The following is a 16,759-nucleotide window of genomic DNA, read 5'->3' as shown; positions in this document are numbered from 1 at the left end:
TCCTAGGTGATTCACCGCCAGCCTGCAGGCCAGGGAGGGAACAGCCGCATCTCCAACTGCCGGGACGTCCCCTCCCACCAGCCTGGGATCCTGTGAATCACTTCCCACCACCAGGCCACACGGGCACCCAGGGAGTCTGGTGCCAGTTCCCAGACTCTGCCACGTCGGGTCTCATAGACCTTCAACACACCATCTGTCCATCCTCCCAGCCTTCCATCGCCCGTTATGGAGCCTTCCCAGCCACTCCCCTGTGTGTGGCTACCACCTGGGTCCAGCCCTGTCGCTGCTGATGGGAGCACAGGTGTGAGCCAGAGAAGCAGGTAGTAGGATAAGACAGATTTGCGTGCGAGAGCAGCCCTGGGGGATTGAATGTGCCCGATGCCCTGGGCTCAGCGCTCCAGCCCCTGGGGAGCTGCTGGCTCCAGGGAAGGGCGAGTTGTGGTCACACTGTGAGACCACAGGGTGGGGGGGATGTGGTTAGGCAGTGGGGTTTGCCAGGGAGCCAGGGGTTCTGCTGTTACTTTTTCATGGTGCGTTATTTGGGAACCATTTTGAAATTCCCCCAAAGCCGGTGCACTGAGCCCTCTGTGCCAGGAGCCTGGGCCAGCAGTGCAGAGGCGGGGACAGTCTGCAGAAGCCATTTCAGAGCCCGGCTTCTGAGTTGGCTGCTGCATTTCCGGCAAGGCCTGGTGTGCTCTGGAGCCCTGGAACTGGGGAAGCTTCAGATAAGAGGAAGAAGCCAGGGGCTGTGTGGACAGCGCTGCCCAGGTGGCTTCTCGGGAAAACTGAACCTTGCCTGGAGCTGCTCTTCTGGGCCAGGCAGAGTGGTTGGCACCAGGCTTCTCATCCTGTTGGTGTGGGCTTATCCTTCGAGCACTGGGACAAGCACTTTTTGTGCCTACCTCACTGATCCCAGCAACAATAAGGCAGGGGCTATGATTGTCCCCATTTCACAGATGAGGAAATAGAGGCAGTGGATGAAGTCACTTGTCCAGGGCCACAGAGCTACCAGGTGGTAGAACTGGGCTTGGAACCAGGTCTGTTTACTCCAGAGCCAGGTCTCTTATCTGTCCAGTCCTAACTGGCCTCCCTGCCTTTGGGACAGCGCAGCATCAGGCCTGTCTTTCTAAAACTTAAATCTGGTCTTGTCAGTATGCTGCTTACAACAGAGCCGGTGTTGTCATGCCTCCCTGCCTCTGCACAGCACCTCCCCGTCATGCCTGTCTTCCTCTCTAAGTTGGCCGCACAAGTCCACCTCTCCGTGAAGCCATCCATTGGCAGTGAAGGCCCCTCCGTCCCCCAGCTCCCAGGAGTAGCTCCTTCCATCACAGCACCCAAGACACTGTTCGTACTCATCTGGTTGTCTACCCCCAGACTGCCAGCTTCTTAAAAGCAAGGTGAGGGCCACTCCCCCTCTGATGACCCAATAGCCAAGATGGCACCTGGGTTACTAACTAGAATTCAAGGATTTCCTTCACTGAACATATTCCTGAGCTTTTTCCCTGTGCCAGCCACTATGCTGGGGGCTGGAGAACGGGCAGGAACAAAGAAGGCGCCTGCCCCCCAGGGCCCCACAGGAGGAGGGGAGACAGAGACCAGGCTCTGGTCCTGCAGGGTGATCAGGGCTGTGGCGGCATCCGGAGGAGCACGTGGAGGGACAGGAGGCATCCCCAAAAGACACCTTGGCTGGATGATGCGGAGGGGATGGTGTGGTACCCCAGGCTTGAGGGGCTTGTTGGCCTGGGTCTGAGGCTTCATTCATTCATTTTCATTCACTCTGTCACTCACTGCACAGATACCTTCCCTGCTGGCCCTGAGTGAGTATCGAGGGCTCAGCTGTGACTAAGACATACAACCTTTCCTTCGTGGAGGTGGGAGTGGGACTACCTTGGGCAGGAGTCTGGGCATTCCTAGAATTGGGTGGGTCCTCAGGCATATCTTGGAGATAAGAACAGAGTTCATTCTGGCCTTTCCCGAGGTGATCCTGGGCCTGCCTTTCTGGAGGACGAGGCAGCAGGGAGAAGCTGAGGCCCTGGGGCTGCTGGCCCCCAGACAGGCTGATTTCACCAGAGAATAGACCTAACACAATAGCTCGATTGTAAGAGGCCTGCCTCCCCCCACCCCACCAGGCACACACATGTCAACATTTCTGTGATCAGAATGTCTTAAAATGATGTGTACATGTAACGGACATTGTAATGTTTTACAGCATTTTACAACATTATAATGTAATGTTTACAGTGCCCCCCCAAAGCTGTTATTAAATCCGTCATATGGCTCACAGCGGAAGTGAGGGAATTACGGTGTTGTCATAGAATCTACCCTCAGAGTGAGGTTCTGATGTGACCTATCACCACAAACTCCAAGCTGCCAAACTCCAAAGTGAAGGGCTGAATAACCCTTCTCTTTGGGGTGTTTTATATAAATTCACAGAAAAGAAATGCTGTTCAATGAATTGATTCATTCTTGAGATTTCCAGTGTGTTTGTCCAGGATGGGAGCAGGCTGGTGTAGAATGAGCCCAGATCTGGGTTTGAATCCCTGCTTTTTGGCCCTAGTGGAGAGACCTTGGCAGAGGTGCCTCACGCTCTGAGCCTCAGTTTCCTCATCTGTAAAGTGGGGACAGCACCCCCCTCCCCCATCTTGCAGGACCCTTAGTGCCACACGCTTCCTTTTCACAAGCCTGCTGTTGTGCGTTTGTGTGATGATTAGGTTCACCTTCTGCCTCCTCCCGCTGGGCTGTGGGCACAAAAAGAGCCTCTCCCTCACCTGACTGCTATCACTTGAGGTCATTTCGGATGAAATGAGCTGTGATTCAGAGGCCAGAGCTGAGTGTGCCTGCCTTGGGTGGTGCTGCTGTTTGTTCTAACGTAGCTACCAGGTGCCGCAGCTCTGATGGCGTCTGAGGAATTGCTCAGGTGCGTCCCAGTCTAGGTCCCGAGGACCTGCACTCGGATTCTGCAGCCCTCGGAGTCCGCAAGCAGGGCTGCAGGAAACATGTGGCTGGTGTCTCAGGCACACGGACAGATGTTTGCCCGAGGCTCTGCCCCACTGAGCTGGTGCCAGAGTTCTGTGGCGCTGACGGTGTGTGAGGGGGTGCGGGGGTGGGGGGGGAGCAACGCAGAGCACCAGGTACGGGTTTCTGAAGTCAGGCGGCCTGGCTGGGAATCCCGCTGCATTGCACTGACCACGTCACCACAGGCACGCTGTGTGTGGCTGTGCTGAGGCTCGTCTGTAAGAGGGGTCACAATAATGCCTGTTCTGTCTCAGAGGTAGGAAGCAAGTGATGCGTCCGAATCGGGTAAGCACGTGGTTTTCAGGTGGGCTGGTGCAGCGTTCTGCAGGGCAGCAACCAAAACAGACTCGGTTGCTGGGGGCCATGGGCCAGGACCCAGTGACAGGGTCAGGAAAAAAGGAGTCACGACACCTTGAATGGGGCAGTAGAGTGAGGTGGGAAAAGGTACAGACTTTGGAGCCAGAGTGACCGGGCATCAAGTTCCACATAATCATCAACTGTGTGACCTTGGGCAAGTTGCTTATCCTCGCTGAGCCTTAGTTTTCTCATCTGTAAAATGGGTTGCTAAAACTAGAATCTACCTCCTAGGGTTGTGGTGAGGATGAAATGAGATGATGTGTCTATGCCTTCCTTAGCCAAGTGGACACTCAAAGTCAAGTCAGAGCCTCTGCTCAGCCGGGGCTGCCCAGAGAGCACAGTGACGCACCATGGTTCTACAGCCCCAGAGCCCTGTGCTAGACAAGCAAATATTCAGTGTCAGCTTTTCAAAATGCTCCCAGGAGTTCAGGGAGCCCACTGAGACCTCTGGGGCCACAGGAGAGAAGCTACCGTCCTGTATTGGCTCATGTCAGAGCCACAGACATGGCTACCATGTGGCCAGACTTGGTGATGGGGGTGGGGTTTGGGGCAGGGGTTTTGCCTGGCATGGGTCCTCTTGCTTTGTGGACCTCCTGCAGCACAGATAGCTCTCCGCCCTCAGCCCCTACGGCCCTGGCTGGGACACCAGCTGGCAGACAAGTGGTGCCTGTGCAGGTGGCAGGATGCTGGTACTTAGGGCTGGTGCCAGACATACTAAGCTCCTTTCGTCGGTGCATCTGCCCTTTTCCTTAGTGTGGGCTGCTAGGACCCGGACATGGCTGCAAGTCGCCCCAGACATAGCCTCCCTTCCGCCACCCGCCTCAGGCTCCTGGAGGACCCCCAGCAGGGGCAACCTTGTGGATTTTCTGACACCCTAACAGGATGTATTAGGACAGAGAGAGAATCTGGGCCTCTGCTCTTCCCTCTGCGATTCCGAGTGTTCTGGTTCCTAATAATCAGTGAGTAACATTCTGGGAAGGTTTGCCACACACCAGGCACGGTGCTAACGCCTTCCCAGGCATGGCCACATGGGGTCCTCCTAGAAAGCAGGGGAGTGTGGTGCAGGGGACTGGGTTCAAGTCCTGGGGCTGGCACGTACTAACCATGTGGCCTGGGGCACATCACTTACCTGCTGTGCCTCAGTTTCCTCACCTGTAAAATGGTGATGGATAACAGTACTTATGTTACAGGGTGGTTGTGAGGATTCTACCAGTTGGTAAGTGCCTAGCTCGGGGTAAGTGCCATATAAGTATTAGTTGTTATTAAGACATTATTATCCCCTTTTACAGAAAAGGAAACTGAGGTTTAGAGAGACTTAGTGTTCTGCCAGAGTCATTTGGCTCATAGTGGAAGAGCTGGGATTTGAACCTAGCTCATGATCACCACCCGACTCTGCCTCGATTTGGAAAAGTGCATGTGGGGAGCATTGGGCGGCTTCGGAAGTGCCATTCTCAACTTTCCTCAGAGCCCCGGTGAAAGGAGATCCTTTTCTAAGTAACCGAAATGGCCTCTGGGAGCTCTCATAATCCCTCAGCAGAGTCAATAGCTGACCCATGACACACATATCACAGAAGGAGAAGGGAGGGGTCGGAGGAATTTCTGTTTGGAAATGTTATCTAACGCTGAGCACTCTCAAGGCACTCGGAAGTGGAGCCTGCTCTGTCCCCCCTGCCTGGTGCTGGGGAAGCCTGCCTTCCCCTAGTTCCCAGTCAGGTCAAGCCTGCTGGAGACCCAGGGCGCCATCCAGTGAGAGGAGGGATCAGGTGCCCTCGGACATGCCCGGAAAGCCCAGGCAGCACTTTGCCCCGAGTCACAGTGGCAGATCCCCTGCTGGCGCATCCCTTCTAGTGCTGGAGCCCTTCGCCCCCTCCTCCCGGCTGAGGGTGTGAGCACAGGCTGCTCAGCTCCCCGGAACTTTATGAACAAGGGCTCCCAGCTCCCACAGGACAGCGTTTGCTTTTGCCTGGATATCCTCCCTAGCTGGGGTACAGACGATCCCCAAACTTCAAAATGATTTCCTGATCCCCGGGCTACCCCGGCTGTTCTGCGACTCCTTTGGTCCGCTGCTCCCTCCAGCACACACCTCCACATGGCACATATTCATGCACACGCCAGCGCCAAGCTGTGCCCAGAGCCACTGCCGTCACCCAAAGGCTCTTTGTCTGAGGAGGAGAGTGGGGCTTACTGAGGAAGCCTCGGAACCCCAGCCCACGATCTCATGCCCTGAATGCTACCCTCTGCCCAAATGTCCACAGGTCCTGCCCCGGCAAATGCTCGTTTGGCTCCAAGTGAAAGCAGGAGTGGCCCCCTCTGGGACCCAGCTGTACACACACCCCCAGCTGGAGGGGTCAGGGGTCTTGAGCCCCAGGCCGTGGGGCCAGCTGCTACCTCTCGCCCCCTGTCCCTCAGTGCCACACAGCTGGCCCCTTACCTCTTCCCTCCTGCTTGGCTCCCAGGGCAGCTCCTCACATGCTTCCTTCCCCTGGACCGTCAGCAGGGCAGCCTGTCCATGGCCTCCAGGAGGGGTCCCGGGGTCGCAGGCCGGCCTGGCCACCAAGCAGCTCTGCCTCACTGGCCTCTGCTGGCTCTGCTCTGCCTGCACAGCAGGGCTCGGCGGGGCCGGGCCGGGGGCTGGCCGGGGGTTCCTCCGGGACTGCTCACAACCTGCCTCTTCTTGTGGTGGGGGCCGGCGGCTGCCTCAGGGTCATGCTCTGCAGGTTGGGACTCAGGCTCGTCCGTCCTCAGGCGGTCTGCAGCAGCCTCATTTGAACTCCCAACTCCTTTGTGGAGCCTTTACATGCCGCCGGAGGAAACTGTGAGCACAGCCTGACCCTGGTTGGCTGCAGGCACTTCTCTCCACCCACCAGTGCAAGAGGATCCCCCAGGCCCCAGAAAGGCTTCGGGCCTCCCCTCAGCCCCAGACAGAGGCGGGCCGCCCGGTGATGTCACACTCGCTCCAGCCCCAGCTGGCCTGGCCCCTCCCGCCCCAGCCCGCTTTGGCAGCCTCGGAGGGCCCCCTCCTTCCTTGGCACGCGCAGCCTGGCCAGCTCTGCTCCCTGGCCCGCCTGCTCCCCGAAGCCGGGCAGCTCCTAGACAGCTTCCTCCTCTGACTCAGGTAATGGGTTTAGATCTGCTCCAGCTGTGCAGCAACGGATGTGCGCGGGCAACAGGGAGCCTGGCCCACCCCTCTGACTCCCCCCTCCTGTGCACTGCCACATAGAGCCCCAGGTGGGCAGGCAGGGCAGCCCCCCACGCAGATGGCCTTCCTGGAGGCCTTACTCCCATCTTTAAGCCCTGGGGAAGGAGCCCAAGGCTGTCTGCACAAAGGCCAGCAGCATCTGCTGTGACAGTTACCGGGGGCAGGAGCCTGGGAGAGTGGAATGCCACAGGCTGCATGTGAGGCGGCCCTGGAGAAATGCTCCGTCACTTCCCACCTGAGTGGCCTTGAGTGCGAAGTCACCTCACCTCTCTGGGCATCCCTTCCGTGCCTCAGCAAATGAGCTAATACAAATGATCTACCGCCAAGGGCAGTAGCGGGGGTTCTGTGAGGTCACTCGGGAAAGTGACCTCACTTGGTACAGGGCTAGGACACCTCAGGGCTCTGAAATCAGACTCTGGGGTCAGGTGGGCCAGGGGTTGCTGTGACCCCCCCTCCCCCTGTCCCTGTCAGGAACAAGTAATGGGGATCCATCAGAGTTCTCAGCAGTCTATCACCAAGGCAGAGCTTGTGAATGTGTGTAGGGTCAGAGCAAGAAGGGAAAAGAAAGCCCTGGACCCACAAAGTAAGCAGTCGTACAGGAGGGAGGAGGGCGAGGGGAGCAGCCAGGCCCAAGGGCGTCCCTTTGCCTGGACAACAGCTGTGTGAAATATTGGTGGTCACTCTTCTTTCCTTTTAAAAAAAAAATCAGTGATGATGATGGTGGTGATACTGATGTTTGGGTACAAATTGGGTGAGAAATTATAATGGGGTTCTCCCCACCCCTAGGCACAGTGTATCATGTTCTTGGTCCCTGGGCAGACCCGTCCATCATGGCCCCCCCTCCTTTCTTTGGCCGCTCCTGTCTTTGCAGGGAGCAAACCTTTCTTGTTGCCGCAGCTTCTTTCAGCCTGCTCAGACCTTCTCCCCTTCCCGTTTGTCAGTCCCCTTTCCCTTTTTAGAAGGTGGCTCTTTGCCAGAAGACCCCAGTATCTTATAGGTCACATCATTAGCCAGACTGCTGGACTGGACAGAAAACCTCCCATATCTCCTGTGGGAGTGACGATGCCCACCCACTGTGGATTCTCCCAAGGGCCTGGAGGGTCCCCGTGGGGCCGTGGTAGAGCCTTCGGCACTCTGGCCAGCTGGGGTCTCAAGATGAGCAGAAGCACGTGAGGCTGAACTCTCTCTGAGCTGCGCCCTCGACAGCCTGCAGGCTGGCATGTCGCCTTCATTTTTCTTCTTCCTCCTCTCTCTCTGTGTCTGTCTTCTCCAGGATGTGTTTATTGGGAACCTGCTCTGAGCCAAAACCAGGAAGCCAAAGTCCCTGTCCTCACAGAGCTTCCAGTCTGGAGGGGAGACAGACAGATAGACAGACTGGGGTACATGAGAAGTGCTGGCACTAAGGGATGTCTAAGCCGGAGGCCTGGTGAAGCCCGGGCAGGGCAGTCAAGACAGGCTCCCCGCCGAAACCTGAGTGACAGGTCAGACTTAGCAGCTGGTGAGGTTGGTGAGAGGGTGGTCCGTGTGCAGGACTGCATTTTCCAAGATGGCCCCCACAGTGTCTCCTGGTCCACAGTGAGACCTTGTCACTCCTCCCCCTGAGACATAGGGCCTCTGCCCTCTCCCCTTGAATCTGGGTGTGTTTGTGACTTGCTTGTAACCAACAGAATGCTGTGGGAAGTGACACTACCTAACTTCCAAGGCTGGGTGAGAACAGGCAGTGCAGTCTCTGCCTTGTTCACGGGGACACACTCTTTAGGAGCCCCGAGCCAAGCTGGAGCCTGAGAAGCCCAGCTATCCAGAAGCTGCCATGCAGAGGTCAGGCAGAGCACAGGTTCCAGAGGACAGCCAGCATCAAGCCCTAGATGTCTGAGGAGAGATGCCCCTAGATGGTTCCAGCCCCTAGCCATCGAGAGCCTTCCTGCTGAGGCCCCAGACCTCAGGAGCGGAGGTAAGCCATTCCACACAGGGGAACTCTTAACCCTGGAATCCATGAGGGTATGAAAGCGGTTGTTTTAGGCTGCTAAGTGCGGGTGGTAATTTGTTACCCAGCAGTAGTAACTGGAGCAGAGCTGAGGCAAAGCAGCTGCAGGGAGTCCTTCCCAGGAGCTGCGAGAAGTTCCTGTGCTGAGGAGAGGGGAGCCGAGAGGCCTTGTAACAGGTAGGACGGTATCCAAAAGGGAGTCAGGAGCCCCTGAACGTGTTTAAGCAAGACAGTGTTCAGACACACTTTTATTTTTAAAAGCCCCAGTTGTTGAGTGGAGCCTGGATTAGTGGGAGCTCAGACCAGTCATCCAGAGCCGGTGGGAGCTGGTCGCAGCCATCCCAGTAAGAGCGGCAGTTGGAGGCAGTGAGACTCGCTGGGCAGAGGGGGTTCCCGGGACTTCCGCCCTCTGGGAATAGGTGCAGCCCAAGACCCTTGAAAACAAATTTGCTTTCACAATTCCCAGTTCCTAGGATCTCGTGAAGTAGGCAAGGGGCGGCGAGGGGCACCCGGGTGGCCTTGCCTGTCCATCTCTGCATAGCCCCTGCCCCTTCGGTGGCCTTGCACCGTCGAGGATGTTGCTGGGAAGCTTGAGCTGTGGAGTCACATTCTAGTTCTACCGTCAGTAGCTCTGAGCCTCACTTTCCCCATCTGTGAAATGGAGATGGTACCAGGATTTACCTCGCGGGGCTGCTGTGAAGATTAAATAAGATGGGACCCATTAAGTGTCACACACAGTGGCTAGTGCATTGCAAGAGCTCAGTAGATGTTGGTTGTAGTAACTTCCGTTGCCTCGGTCACTTGGCTGTGAGTTCCCCGAGCACTGGCGTGTGTGGGCCTGGCCGGTGCAGTGGAGCAAACACACGCGTGAGACACCTGCAGGTGAGGAGCTGTGGCTCCAAGTCCAACAGACCTGGGCTCAAGTCCCACCCCTGGCACTACCCTGGGCAACTTTCTGATTCTCTTACAGACTTTGTTTCCTCATTGAACAAAAACGAATGATCACACTCACTCTTCGGGGTTAGTGTGAGGGTGAAGATGGGGCTTGGCGCCACGCCTGGCGCTCAGCACTTGGCAGTTGCTCAGGAAATGTGTGCTGTTGCCGCTGCTCTTCCTGGTCCCAACCCCTCCTCACTCTTACCCAGAATATCCTGGTCAGGCTTCCACCCTGAGGGATCCTGGATCTTGGAACCCCCCCGCCCCCACACCTCCTCAGGGAGCACTGTTCCCACATTTCCAACAGCTATTGGACCAAGGTGTCATGTGACTAAAGCATTTGAGGAGAAGGGAATCTTCGTTTTTCTTTTTTAGAGTTTTTATCAGGATGAAAAATATGTGATGTTTCCATGGTGGCAGAATACGAAGAATCTTAATTGTGTCCCACAGTTTGTATGAATTATTTCATGTGTTTTCGTGTCTTATCGCCTTCCTGACAGTTACAACATTTTTTCTTTTGGGGAATGTTGAGATACTGTGTGTGTGGCAGGTGTGTAGAGTGCCTGGCTAGCGTGTGTTACAATCGGGGATGCTGGGACCAGAGCTTTGCTGTTACCTTGCCACCTCAGAGTCTCACCAGCATTTCAAGCTTCACGTATCCCAAATTGACTTTTTTTCCCTTTTAGAACTTTTTAAATGCCATTCCATTGTCTTCTGGCTTACGTTGTTTCTGATGAGAAGTCAGCTGTCTTTCTTATTGTTGTTCCTATGTCCATAGTGGGTCTTTTCCTCTCTAACTTTTAAAATTTCTCCTTATCTTTGATTTGTAGTAGTTTAATTGTATTGTGACCAGATGTGGTTTTCTTTGTATTTGTTCCGTGGGGTTGGGGGTTCACTGAGCTTCTTAGATCTATGCGCTGATGTTTCTCACTGAATTTGGAAATGTGGGGGAAATTTTTGGTCATTATTCCTTCAAATATTTTTTCTGCCCGATTCTCTCCTCCCGCCCCTTCTGGAATTCCATTTACACACTAGGTGTTGTCCCACTAGTCACTGAAACTCCGTGTATTTATTTATTTTTATCTTTTTTTCCACCCTGTTCTTGAGTTTGGACCATTTCTATTACCTATCTTCAAGTTTGCTGATCCTTTCCTCTACAAAATCCATTAGTTTCATCCAAAATGTGTTTTATGTCAGGTACTGTATTTTTTGGCCCTAGAATTTACACTTGGTTAACTTTTATAGGTCCCATTTCTCTTCTAAGATTCTCTATCTGTCTGTTTATTCTATCACTCATTTCCTGAAAATCCTGTATATGCGGTCAGACAATTAAGTTCGTGAACTTACCTCATACCTCACTGCTGAATATCACTACGGTCACCTTCGAAGTACTCCCCTTGGGAAGCTATGCACCAACGCCAGTGCCTAGTTCACCCTTCCAAGCAATTTTGGAACAGCCATCAGAGCTGTCATTGTATTACCCTTGATGTTTTGAATGTCATCAAAATGTCTTCTTTTCAATATTTCCTTTATCTTCTGGTAAAGAAAGAAGTCACTGGGGGCTAGATCACGTGAGTAGGGAGGGTGTTCCAATATAGTTATTTGTTTACTGGCTAAAAACTCCCTCACAGATAGTGCTCTGTGAGCTGGTGCATTGTTGTGATGCAAGAGCCATGAATTGTTGGCGAAAAGTTCAGGTCATTTTTGTCTAACTTTCTCACGCAGCCTTTTCAGCATTTCAAAATAGTAAACTTGGTTAACTGTTTGTCCATTTGTTACAAATTCATAATGAATAATCCCTCTGATATCAAAAAAGGTGAGCAACATCGTTTTGACTCTTGATTTGGACTGACGGAACTTTTTTGGTCATGGAGAATTGGCTGACTTCCATTGTGCACTTTTGACACTTTGTTTCAGGGCCATATTGGGACACACATGTTTCATCACCAGTGATAACACAGCCCAAAACATCGTCTTGCCTCCAAAAGGGTCTTGGCAAACTTGGACACTTCTTTGCTTTTGTTCACTGGTGAGCCATTTTTGCACATACCTTTGGGACCATTTTTACACATACCTTTTTCATGCCAAGATTTTCAGTTAAGATGTTCCTGTTTCTCTATCGATGTTTACTAGGTCTGCTATGCTTCTCACAGTCAGCCAACAATTTTGACGCACAACTTGACGGATTTTTGAAATGTTTTCATGAGTTCTGCTCATTACTGGCTGCCCTGACCTCTCTTCATCAGTGACTTGTTCTCTCCCCTCAGAAAAACATTCAATCCATTTGTACACTGCTGTTTTCTTCATAGCATTATCCCCATAAACTTGGACTAACATGTCCCTGATTTCACTTTCACTCTTGCCAAGTTTAACAGGAAATTTAATGTTTGTTCGTTGTTGTAATTCAAGCTCAGACATTCTCACAATGACACACAAAAACATGCCACAACAATAATGAATGCCACTCAGCAAGACACCGCCACATGTCGACACGAACAGAGCTGTGAGACACTGATATACCAAGGTTATTAAACCTTCCTGAGCTGTTTGTACAGGGCTGCTAATGTAAGCGTACGGTGGCAAGTTCGTGAACGTAAGTGTCAGACCTTGTATGCTATTTATAATAGTCATTTTAAAGTCCTTGTTTACTAATTCCAACATCAGTGGGTCTCATTTTATTGACTGTTATTTCTCTTGATATATGTCACATTTTCCTGCTTCTTCTGATGTCTATATAATTTTAATTGTATACTGGACATTTTGGGCGAGCCATTGAAAAGACTGCGTGTTTTATTGTCTTCCTCTAAAGATGTTGTGTTTTGTTCTAGCAGGTCATTAAATTGCTAGAAAATCTACTTGATCTTGTGGGGCTTGGTTTTTAGGTTTTGTTCATGTGGGTTTATTTTGGTTTTGCCCATAGCCCTAGGGTATAACACTTAGCCCTGGGCATGGCCTTTGTGGAATTAAATCGGAAGCCTTACATGTTTGCTAAGCCCCTTTAACTTGGCAGGACTTGAACTCCAAATTTCATCTTCCATGCAGTTGCTGAACTCTCTGCTTCCCAGCTATGCTTTCTTTGGGGAGCTTTTGGACATGTTGGAGTCTCTCTCTACACATATACAATTTAGAGGCTAACTAAGGATTTGGCGGGGAAGTTTTACAGTAATTTTGGAGCTCCTCCTTCTGTGGTTCTCTCCTTTCTGGCATTTTCCTTTTCATCCTCAATGTCTAACCTCTTCCCCTCCTTCTCAGCTGGTGATACTGCTCGATTCTGTTTTAGTTCTATTTCCCCAGGTCTCACCATAAACTGAGAAGTGCTCTAGTTTGCTTCCCGTCTTTCAAGGACCACGTCTCCTCTAGCTTCTGTTGCCTTGTGCTGTTCTCAAGTACTTTCAAGCAATTTGTTTTGTATATTGTCCAGATTTTATCATTGTTATCGACTAGAGAGTTAGTTCACTACAGTCCACTCCTCCATTTCAGGAACTGGAAGTCGCTACGTCCCAGTTGAATTTATCTTCTCACCCAAACCTCCTGTACTCACTGCTGTTGTTGCCCGACCGTCAACTTAGCCAGCTGGTCGGTGGTTCTTCACTCATGTCTCTTTCCTCCCTGATCTGGGTCGTAGTCTGTTGGGAAATATCAGTCCCTATAATGCATAGATTCATTCAGCCCAGTGTACCCACCTGAGCACCAGAAGGTGACAAAACGTGTTGTCCCCACAAGCCTTGTTAGGACACGTTATTCACCTGTGATGGACTCGCCATCAAGCTCTACATTTTATGGGTAACTTTTGTTTCCCTTCTCCTCTCAAAACCTATGAGGGAATTCTAACCATTACGTTCAACTAACAAGAAGACAGAGACTTAGCAAAGTGAAGTTCCTTGCTCCAGGCTGCATAGCTAGGAAGTAATGGCACTGGGATTAAGACCTCTGTCAAAGCCAGCAGGACACGGTTGCCCTGCAAACAAATGGCATTTCTTCCGTTCTAACACTTTTTTTCTTGTTCTAAGAACTCTGGGATCAGGATGCATCTTAAAGTTACTAGCGTGTCAGGGTTTAATTGAAGGCACTTTTTGTTTTTCATTAGAACATGACACATTTATTAGTTGATGACTTCTGAGATTCGAGGAAGTTTAGCAGTTTCAGTGATAAGGTTCCAGTGAAGTTGAGCCATGATTAAGGGATATAAAGATAAGGCCCCTCCTCTTCTGGTCAGCTGGTCATGGAAGAGCCTAGGGGAGTGTCCGAGCATCAGGAAGCCTGCGGAACTGCCAGATGCCTCCGTCCATCCAGATTTAATAATACGCCTGCCTCTAAGCTGAGAGTGGGCCTCTCCTCTCCTGGAGGCACCGTGGTCAGATCCTGTGACTCACTGCGCTGCGCCTGGCAGGGGAACCCCGTATTCCCTGGCCCTGGTGAGCTGCGCAGCGAGGAGACTTGCATTCATAGGAGGACTCTGAAGTCGTGCTGCCGCTCATCCTGTGGTGCCCAGTGTCACAGAGGATGTCCAGGCAGCATGGAAAGCCCTTTGAAGACACTCTCTGTTCCATGGTTGCCAAACAAATGTCAGCACAGGGCACATGCTCAATTGCAAAGCAGCTTTGAGAGCCTGTTGTTAGCTCATATATGATGCATTTCATTCCTGACTCCTCAATCCACTGCCAGGGGACAGAGTCGGGGCAGCACTTCTCCCTCAAGTCTGGACATCACCTAACAGTCAAACACATTTGCTATTCAGTCAACAAATATTTATTAAGCCCCATCTGAGCACCAGAGTTTGGGCTCCAGGTCAATTTACTCAAAGCCAATTTGCTGAGACTTTTAGTTGCCTGGTTTTCATTTTGTCATCATAACAGTATTTTAAGGAATGTTCATTTGGTTTTGTCCCTGTGCTCTCATACTGCAGCTGATGCTGGGGCCCGTCCCCAAGAGGGGGGACTGAGGAGCAGAAAGAGGAGAGATTTAATTTCAGTTTGCTGGTTTTCTTTGTATCTTCATAATAAAAACTTCACGGGAAATTTCCAAAGCTGTTTAAAATCATCCCCATCCTATATACTATTTTTAAAAATTGTTGTTTCTGGAACATTGTCTGTCTGTATCAGACAAGACCTTTATCCCAAACAGGAGGGCTCGGGCAGCAAGGAGGCCATTTGGGAGTCTAACTCTGGAGGAGAAAGGAGAGGAGACTCAAGGAAGGGGAGATAGCTGCCCTGACATCGTGAGGTTGCATCCGGGCCATGGAGGGCCTCCCCCAGGCCTGCTCCAAGCTGGCTCTGGGGATCCCACGTAACTCCGTCCTCCACTGACCTGGCTCCCAGGTGCCCCTGCCTGGCCCTGCCCTTCCCCTTCCCCCAGTGCTTCATCTGCCAGGCAGGTGCAGGAAGGGAGGAATTGCTGTACTCGGCCATCCTGCCAGGTGTGGGTGGGGCCGCCGGGGGACAGAAGTCCACGCAGATTCCTTGCAAGTACAGATGGGTGATAGTGGTATTCTCAGTGTTAGCCCCTCCTCTCCACACGGCAGGGCCAGTTCCCAGAGTGCTTTGGCATTGGTTCTCTCCCTTGAGCCTCATGGCAGGCCTGGGAGAGGGAGGGCAGTGATTATTCCCTTTTATAGATGAGGAAAGTGAGACTGTAAAATATCACAGTCATTATTATTGTCACCACTTACTAAGTGTTCACTCTGTCCTTCACTTGCCTCATCTCCAAATTCCTCGGTGCCTGCACTTGACCACATCAGCTTGGGGCGCTCCAAGGCCTTTGGGCTTACAAGATCTGTGCTCTGACAAAGCAGCTGTCATCTGTTACAACTCGCTGTGTGCCTGGCATGGCGGGAGGCCTTTCCCATGGAGTCCTCAAAACAGAACCTTCCAGGAGCGGTTCAGTTCACTGTCTTCCATTTTAAGCGATGAGGTAGTTCGGACTCAGAGAGGTACAGGTCAGGGAGTCTACTCAGAGCCACACAGCCAGTAAGTGGCAAAGCCAGGGTTGGCGTGTGGGCCTGTTTGAACCCAGAATTCACAGTCGTACCAGACTTGAAGCTGTCCAAGCTCCCAGCAGTGTGAGGTTGGGCAACGGAGGGAAGCTACCGAGCCTCATTTCTTCATCTGTAGGCTCGTGCTGTTTATTCCAGGTTATGATGAAGGTTAGCTGAGAGGCTGTGTGCTTGACGCATAGTAGGCCTTCAGTCAGTGTTGGGTCCCTTGTTCTCATCACTTCGGCCGATCTTGGATCAGCGGCTCTCACGCTGTAGTGGCCGCAGAATCACCTCAGGGCCTGTTAACACACAATACGCCAGGGCCCAGCCCAGAGTTCCTGAATCTGTAGGTCTGGGATGAGGCCTGAGAATTTTCATTTCTAACAAGTTCTCATGAGGACCACACTGAGGGAATCACTGCTGGAGAGATGAGTTTGCCAAGAAGGTGAGTCCGCGATGGCCCTGCAGTAACTGTACCTGCTTCTGATGGTTGGTTCATGTGCATACAGGTACTGCTTATGTATCAGGTGGGGAAATGTGGTTTGGTTTTTCCCAGCCATTTCATGGGAGCTGGCTTGATGTTTTTAGTCTTGCCCTTTCCCCTTCTTACCCCAAATGCCTGAGTTTCATTGACCTGGGAAAACGTAGGGTTTAAGCAGCATGGTGATGTCTGGACTGCGAAACAAGTTTCATTCAACTGTCGACATAAGAAGCGTTCAAACCTGTAGAGAATTTTTATGAGTTTATTTGAGCCAAACTGATGACAATTAGCGGGAAGCAAAGTCTCAACGGACGGAGAAAATGCTCGGAGAGTGACAGTTTTGCAGCTTATTTTATACATTAGAATCAAAGGGAAGAAATGAGGATGTTACATGAAATCCACTAGTGGTAGATGAAAGGGGCAGGAGAAAGCAAAGTGAGGAAAAGTCTGGGATTGGATAAAAGGTAAAACAGAGACACACACACTTCTTTTACGTTGGTGGGTACAGGATAGTTAATAATTAACACTTTACAGCACACAGAGATGGTATAGGGACAGCAAGATAACAATGCCGGGTTTTGTGGTCTCTGCTCTGGTGTTGGGTGTGCCCTGAAGGGTCTGGAAAGGAAATTGCTCTGACATTTCACAGGTATGTTGTCTTAGATGCAAAAAGACAACAGACAGGCTCATCCAAGGTAAAGATTGACCTTTGTCAAGGAAGCTACAGGACTAGGATATGACTACCTGCTAGGATCCCCTTTTAGTTAGGAATTTTATGTTCAGACCATCCTGTGTGGTTACTTTTGGTCTCTG

At 51.8% G+C, this 16,759-nt stretch overlaps 2 protein-coding genes across 13 annotated transcripts in view; one reads left to right on the top strand and one right to left on the bottom strand.

Moving 5' to 3' along the window:
* Positions 1 to 6,271, bottom strand: part of ANGPTL2 (angiopoietin like 2) — a 34,968-nt gene extending 28,697 nt beyond the window's left edge. Inside the window, exon 1 of the mRNA XM_019728615.3 lies at positions 5,804 to 6,271. The gene's annotated coding sequence lies outside the window, so the exon portion shown is untranslated. The remainder of the gene's footprint in view (positions 1 to 5,803) is intronic.
* Positions 1 to 16,759, top strand: part of RALGPS1 (Ral GEF with PH domain and SH3 binding motif 1) — a 289,205-nt gene that overhangs the window by 195,802 nt on the left and 76,644 nt on the right. The gene's annotated exons all lie outside the window — the stretch shown is intronic.

Source organism: Rhinolophus sinicus, chromosome 16 (assembly GCF_057876585.1).
Source record: "Rhinolophus sinicus isolate RSI-liver-muscle chromosome 16, RSI-T2T, whole genome shotgun sequence".
In the NCBI taxonomy this organism is placed as follows: domain Eukaryota; kingdom Metazoa; phylum Chordata; class Mammalia; order Chiroptera; family Rhinolophidae; genus Rhinolophus; species Rhinolophus sinicus.
The sequence above is the reverse complement of the archived record's forward strand: the minus strand, read 5'-3'. Positions and strand labels throughout refer to the sequence as shown.